Source organism: Oncorhynchus masou, unplaced genomic scaffold (genome assembly GCF_036934945.1).
Source record: "Oncorhynchus masou masou isolate Uvic2021 unplaced genomic scaffold, UVic_Omas_1.1 unplaced_scaffold_1794, whole genome shotgun sequence".
NCBI lineage: Eukaryota > Metazoa > Chordata > Actinopteri > Salmoniformes > Salmonidae > Oncorhynchus > Oncorhynchus masou.
In genome coordinates, this window is record NW_027008139.1 from 52,501 (window position 1) to 60,000 (window position 7,500).

Consider the following 7,500-nt stretch of genomic DNA (forward strand, 5'->3'; position numbering starts at 1 on the left):
ACACCACAGCTAGTGTCCCTACACCACAGCTAGTGTCCCTCTAACACAGATAGTGTCCCTCTAACACAGCTCTCTACCCTCTCTCCTCTCACTCCTCTCACTACACTCGCCTCTCTCTCCTCTCACTACACTCACCTCTCTCTCCTCTCACTACACTCACCTCTCTCTCCTCTCACTACCCTCTCCTCTCACTACCCTCTCCTCTCACTACCCTCTCCTCTCACTACCCTCTCTCCTCACTACCCTCTCTCCTCACTACCCTCTCTCCTCACTACCCTCTCTCCTCACTACCCTCTCTCCTCACTACCCTCTCTCCTCACTACCCTCTCCCCTCACTACCCTCTCCCCTCACTACCCTCTCCCCTCACTACCCTCTCCTCTCACTACCCTCTCCTCTCACTACCCTCTCCTCTCACTACCCTCTCCTCTCACTACCCTCTCCCCTCACTACCCACTCTCCTCTCCTCTCACTCTCCTCTCCTCTCCTCTCCTCTCCTCTCCTCTCCTCTCCTCTCCTCTCCTCTCCTCTCCTCTCACCTCACTCTCCTCTCCTCTCACGGTTATTGCTGTTAATGAGAATGTCTTCTCTGTCTGTCTGTTTGTCTGTAAAGTGAAGGCTGGTAGCAGGTAGCTGAAAGGCTGCTGGTATAATGCATGATGATGAAGTGTTACTTCCCTACGGTCAGTAGATAAGCCTAATAATCAGATCCTTACCAAAGTCGCTGTCAGAGCTGTCTGGGCCTTCCCCTCGGGGTTGGCTGCAAGCCAGGGCCTCACAAGTGATCCTGGTCCCGGGGTCCATCAGACAGGCCTTAGCGATGGATGTTACCAGGTACTCGTCCTCTGTGTTCCTCCAGCCCCACCAGCTGATCTCTGGTTGGCTGCAGCGAGCGATCACCGCCCCGTTCCTCTGGTGCCTGGTCGGACGGTAAGGAGAGGGGACTAACCATCAGTAAACACGCATCACGAAAACCAGAGCAGGTCAACATATTAGCCATGTGTTTAGAATGGGTTGGTCCATAGGCTGGGTATGGTGACGATATTTGGAACGTGTGTGTGTTCTTCCTCACACCCCCCTCTGACACCCAGGTAGCAACATATATCTCAGCTTGGATGACAGCCCACCACCTCAAGCTCAACCTCGACAAGAGAGAGCTTCTCTTCCACCAGGCCTGCTCGCGCCAAGACCTGTCCATCACGGTTGACAACTCAGAGTAGTATGGTGTGTGTGTGTGTGTGGTATGGTGTGTGTGTGTGTGTGTGTAGTAGCGTGTGTGTGTGTGTGTGTGTGTGTCTGTGTGTGTGTAGTAGCGGGTGAGTGAGTGCAGTAGTATGGTGTGTGTGTGTATAGTGTGTAGTAGTGTGTGTGTGTGTGTATAGTGTGTGTGCAGAGTATGGTGTGTGTGTATAGTGTGTAGTAGTGTGTGTGTAGAGTATGGTGTGTGTGTGTAGTAGTGTGTGTGTGTGTGTGTGTAGTGTGTGTGTGTCTGTGTGTGTGTAGTAGCGGGTGAGTGAGTGCAGTAGTATGGTGTGTGTGTATAGTGTGTAATAGTGTGTGTGTTTGTAGTAGTGTGTGTGTGTGTGTGTAGTATGGTGTTTGTGTGTGTGTGGTATGGTGTGTGTGTGTAGTAGCGTGTGTGTGTGTAGTAGCGTGTGTGTGTGTAGTAGCGTGTGTGTCTGTGTGTGTGTAGTAGCGGGTGAGTGAGTGCAGTAGTATGGTGTGTGTATAGTGTGTAGTAGTGTGTAGTAGTATGGTGTGTATAGTGTGTAGTAGTGTGTGTAGTAGTGTGTGTATAGTGTGTAGTAGTGTGTAAGTGTAGTAGTGTGTGTGTAGTGTGTAGTAGTGTGTAGGTGTAGTAGTATGGTGTGTATAGTGTGTAGTAGTGTGTGTGTAGGTGTAGTAGTGTGTGTGTAGGTGTATAGTGTGTAGTAGTGTGTGTGTAGTAGTGTGTACCTACCTATAGATACTAGTGTGTAGTAGTGTGAGTGTAGTAGTACGGTGTGTGTAGAGTATGGTGTGTGAATAGTGTGTAGTAGTGTGTAGTAGTGTGTAGTAGTGTGTGTGTGTAGGTGTAGTAGTGTGTATAGTGTGTATAGTGTGTACCTACCTATAGATACTAGTGTGTAGTAGCGTATAGTAGTGTGTAGAGTATGGTGTGTAGTAGTGTGTGTGTAGGTGTAGTAGTAGTAGTGTGTAGCTACTTATAGTGTGTAGTAGTGTGTGTATAGTGTGTAGTAGTGTGTAGGTGTAGTAGTGTGAGTGTAGTAGTATGGTGTGTATAGTGTGTAGTAGTGTGTACCTACCTATAGATACTAGTGTGTAGTAGTGTGTACCTACCTATAGATACTAGTGTGGTGTAGTAGTGTGTAGTAGTGTGTATAGTGTGTAGTAGTGTGTGTGTAGGTGTAGTAGTATGTAGTAGTGTGTGTATAGTGTGTAGTAGTGTGTATAGTGTGTAGTAGTGTGTGTGTAGGTGTAGTAGTATGTATAGTGTGTGTGTGTAGTAGTGTGTACCTACCTATAGATACTAGTGTGTAGTAGTGTGTACCTACCTATAGATACTAGTGTGTAGTAGTGTGTAGTAGTGTGTACCTACCTATAGATACAAGTGTGTAGTAGTGTGTACCTACCTATAGATACTAGTGTGTAGTAGTGTGTAGTAGTGTGTAGTAGTGTGTACCTACCTATAGATACTAGTGTGTAGTAGTGTGTAGTAGTGTGTAGTAGTGTGTACCTACCTATAGATACTAGTGTGTAGTAGTGTGTAGTAGTGTGTACCTACCTATAGATACTAGTGTGTAGTAGTGTGTAGTAGTGTGTACCTACCTATAGACGACCACAGGGATTCTGTTGGAGGATCTGAAGGAACCAACACTCTCCAGCTCCTTGTCTGTGATCCACACTGGGACCAGCAGCTGCTGGGGATAGCTGGAGCACAGCCTGGCAGGAGAGGAGACAGGTTAGGATATATACACCAAGAGAGGAGACAGGTTAGGATATATACACCATATATACGCTTTCAAAAAACAAGGACATTTCTAAGCGAGCCTTTTGAACGGTAGTGTACATGGTATCAACATTGACGCGCTCTGTGACGACCCTCCCACTCGGTGGGCGGAGTTGGGGAGGGTCGTCAGCTACATGGGAAACACCTGGGCCAGGTGTCCCAGGATAAATAGACCTCTTCCACATTCATGGAAGAGACTCTCTCCATGCAGACACCTTTGTAGATTGTGTTGTGGTTCTTGGTGGCCTTTTGTTTGTTTGCATTGGCACCTTTCAACACCTTATCACATTCATGCAAAACACCCACTTACACTACTGATTACTGATTACACACACCATTGTATATTTTCCTTAGTTGCTTTAGTTAATAAATATATATTTTGTTACTCCTTATCGCCACGTTGTCTCCCTTTGTTACGGGCTTTGAGACGGTTCGTAACAGCTCTAAAAGCCCAGAGATAAATAACAATAAATATATAAAACACACAGAAAAGCAGGGTAATTATCAAGGTAGGGCATCAAGACTGTTTGATGGCATTTTTAGGTGAGAGTGTAATAGAGAGAGGGTTTTTCCATTCTCCGATATCCAAAGTGAGATTGTTTTTAAGCATCGCTTGGAGAAAATCAAAGATATTCAGGAGGCTCTCACTCGCTCAACATCATTGCAAATATGTTTCGAATCTATTTTGACTATAATCTATTCTGACAGCCCAACACAACACCATCTCCATGCCTCCTCTACTTCGTACATTCAGAAAGTATTCAGATCCCTTGATTGTTTTTCTAAATTTTGTTACATTACAACCTTATTCTAAAATTGCTTAAATTGTTTTTCCTCACCTGAAATCTCCACACAACACCCCATAACGACAAAGCGAAACCAGGTTTTTAGAAATGTTTGCTAATTTATATTTAAAAAAAACCAACTGAAATTAGACATTTACATAAGTTTTCAGACCCTTTACTCAGTACTTTGTTAGAGATTAAAGTCTCGAGTCTTTTTGGGTATGACGCTACAAGCTTGGCACATCTGAGTTTGGGTATTTTGTCATCTCAACAAATCCTCTCAGGCTCTGTCAGGTTGGATGGGGAATGTTGCTGCACAGCCATTTTAAGGTCTCTACCAGAGATGTTTGATGGGGTTCAAGTCCGGGCTCTGGCTGGGCCACTCAAGGACATTCAGAGACTCCCTCCCTCCCTACTGTCCTCCCTCCCTCCCTCCCCCTCCCTACTGCCTTCCCTCCCTACTGCCCTGCCTCCCTCCCACAGAGCTGTCCTCCCTCCCTCCCTCCCTCCCTCCCACAGAGCTGTCTTCCCTCCCTCCCTCCCTCCCTCCCACAGAGCTGTCCTCCCTCCCTCCCTCCCTACTGCCCTCCCTCCCTCCCAGAGCTGCCCTCCCTCTCTCCCTCCCTCCCAGAGCTGTCCTCCTCTCCCTCCTTACTGTCCTCCCTCTCTCCCAGAGCTGTCCTCCTCTCCCTCCCTACTGTCCTCCCTCTCTCCCTCCCAGAGCTGTCCTCCTCTCCCTCCCTACTGTCCTCCCTCTCTCCCTCCCAGAGCTGTCCTCCTCTCCCTCCCTACTGTCCTCCCTCTCTCCCTCCCAGAGCTGCCCTCCCTCCCACAGAGCTGTCCTCCCTCCTACTGCCCTCCCTCCCCCCTCCCTCCCACAGAGCTGTCCTCCTCTCCCTCCCAGAGCTGCCCTCCCTCCCACAGAGCTGTCCTCCCTCCTACTGCCCTCCCTCCCCCCTCCCTCCCACAGAGCTGCCCTCCTCTCCCTCCCAGAGCTGTCCTCCTCTCCCTCCCAGAGCTGCCCTCCTCTCCCTCCCAGAGCTGTCCTCCCTCCCTCCCACAGAGCTGTCCTCCCTCCCCCTCCCTCCCACAGAGCTGTCCTCCTCTCCCTCCCAGAGCTGTCCTCCCTCCCTCCCAGAGCTGTCCTCCTCTCCCTCCCTACTGTCCTCCCTCTCTCCCTCCCAGAGCTGCCCTCCCTCCCACAGAGCTGTCCTCCCTCCTACTGCCCTCCCTCCCCCCTCCCTCCCACAGAGCTGCCCTCCCTCCCACAGAGCTGTCCTCCCTCCTACTGCCCTCCCTCCCCCTCCCTCCCAGAGCTGCCCTCCCTCCCTCCCAGAGCTGCCCTCCTCTCCCTCCCAGAGCTGCCCTCCCTCCCACAGAGCTGTCCTCCCTCCTACTGCCCTCCCTCCCCCTCCCTCCCAGAGCTGCCCTCCCTCCCTCCCAGAGCTGCCCTCCTCTCCCTCCCAGAGCTGCCCTCCTCTCCCTCCCAGAGCTGTCCCCCCTCCCTCCCTCCCAGAGCTGTCCTCCCTCCTACTGCCCTCCCTCCCCCTCCCTCCCAGAGCTGCCCTCCCTCCCTCCCAGAGCTGCCCTCCTCTCCCTCCCAGAGCTGTCCTCCCTCCCTCCCTCCCAGAGCTGCCCTCCTCTCCCTCCCAGAGCTGCCCTCCTCTCCCTCCCAGAGCTGTCCTCCTCTCCCTCCCAGAGCTGTCCTCCCTCCCTCCCTCCCAGAGCTGTCCTCCCTCCCTCCCTCCCAGAGCTGTCCTCCCTCCCTCCCTCCCAGAGCTGTCCTCCTCTCCCTCCCAGAGCTGCCCTCCTCTCCCTCCCAGAGCTGTCCTCCTCTCCCTCCCAGAGCTGTCCTCCTCTCCCTCCCAGAGCTGCCCTCCTCTCCCTCCCAGAGCTGTCCTCCTCTCCCTCCCAGAGCTGTCCTCCCTCCTCTCCCTCCCAGAGCTGTCCTCCTCTCCCTCCCAGAGCTGTCCTCCCTCCTCTCCCTCCCAGAGCTGTCCTCCCTCCCTCCCTCCCAGAGCTGCCCTCCTCTCCCTCCCAGAGCTGTCCTCCCTCCCTCCCTCCCAGAGCTGCCCTCCTCTCCCTCCCAGAGCTGTCCTCCCTCCCTCCCTCCCTCCCAGAGCTGTCCTCCTCTCCCTCCCAGAGCTGCCCTCCTCTCCCTCCCAGAGCTGTCCTCCTCTCCCTCCCAGAGCTGTCCTCCCTCCCTCCCTCCCAGAGCTGTCCTCCCTCCCTCCCTCCCAGAGCTGTCCTCCCTCCCTCCCTCCCAGATCTGTCCTCCCTCCCTCCCTCCCAGAGCTGTCCTCCTCTCCCTCCCAGAGCTGTCCTCCCTCCCTCCCTCCCAGAGCTGTCCTCCCTCCCTCCCTCCCTCCCAGAGCTGTCCTCCCTCCCTCCCTCCCAGAGCTGTCCTCCCTCCCTCCCAGAGCTGCCCTCCTCTCCCTCCCAGAGCTGCCCTCCCTCCTCTCCCTCCCAGAGCTGTCCTCCCTCCTCTCCCTCCCAGAGCTGCCCTCCTCTCCCTCCCAGAGCTGCCCTCCTCTCCCTCCCAGAGCTGCCCGCCCTCCTCTCCCTCCCAGAGCTGCCCTCCCTCCTCTCCCTCCCAGAGCTGTCCTCTCCCTCCCTCCCAGAGCTGCCCTCCCTCCTCTCCCTCCCAGAGCTGTCCTCCCTCCTCTCCCTCCCAGAGCTGCCCTCCCTCCTCTCCCTCCCAGAGCTGTCCTCCCTCCTCTCCCTCCCAGAGCTGTCCTCTCCCTCCCTCCCAGAGCTGCCCTCCCTCCTCTCCCTCCCAGAGCTGCCCTCCTCTCCCTCCCAGAGCTGTCCTCCCTCCTCTCCCTCCCAGAGCTGCCCTCCTCTCCCTCCCTCCCAGAGCTGCCCTCCTCTCCCTCCCTCCCAGAGCTGCCCTCCTCTCCCTCCCTCCCAGAGCTGCCCTCCTCTCCCTCCCAGAGCTGCCCTCCCTCCCTCCCAGAGCTGTCCTCCCTCCCTCCCTCCCAGAGCTGCCCTCCACTCCCTCCCAGAGCTGTCCTCTCCCTCCCTCCCAGAGCTGTCCTCCCTCCCTCCCTCCCAGAGCTGTCCTCCCTCCCTCCCAGAGCTGCCCTCCTCTCCCTCCCAGAGCTGCCCTCCCTCCTCTCCCTCCCAGAGCTGTCCTCCCTCCTCTCCCTCCCAGAGCTGTCCTCTCCCTCCCTCCCAGAGCTGCCCTCCCTCCTCTCCCTCCCAGAGCTGTCCTCCCTCCTCTCCCTCCCAGAGCTGCCCTCCCTCCTCTCCCTCCCAGAGCTGTCCTCCCTCCTCTCCCTCCCCGAGCTGTCCTCTCCCTCCCTCCCAGAGCTGCCCTCCCTCCTCTCCCTCCCAGTGCTGCCCTCCTCTCCCTCCCAGAGCTGTCCTCCTCTCCCTCCCAGAGCTGTCCTCCCTCCCTCCCTCCCAGAGCTGTCCTCCCTCCCTCCCTCCCAGAGCTGTCCTCCCTCCCTCCCTCCCTCCCAGAGCTGTCCTCCCTCCCTCCCTCCCAGAGCTGTCCTCCCTCCCTCCCAGAGCTGCCCTCCTCTCCCTCCCAGAGCTGCCCTCCCTCCTCTCCCTCCCAGAGCTGTCCTCCCTCCTCTCCCTCCCAGAGCTGCCCTCCTCTCCCTCCCAGAGCTGCCCTCCTCTCCCTCCCAGAGCTGCCCTCCCTCCTCTCCCTCCCAGAGCTGTCCTCCCTCCTCTCCCTCCCAGAGCTGTCCTCTCCCTCC

General features: G+C 55.6%; 1 pseudogene; it reads right to left on the reverse strand.

The window, feature by feature from the left end:
• The window catches only part of LOC135532270 (myotubularin-related protein 4-like), a 93,931-nt pseudogene that overhangs the window by 39,215 nt on the left and 47,216 nt on the right, over positions 1 to 7,500 (reverse strand).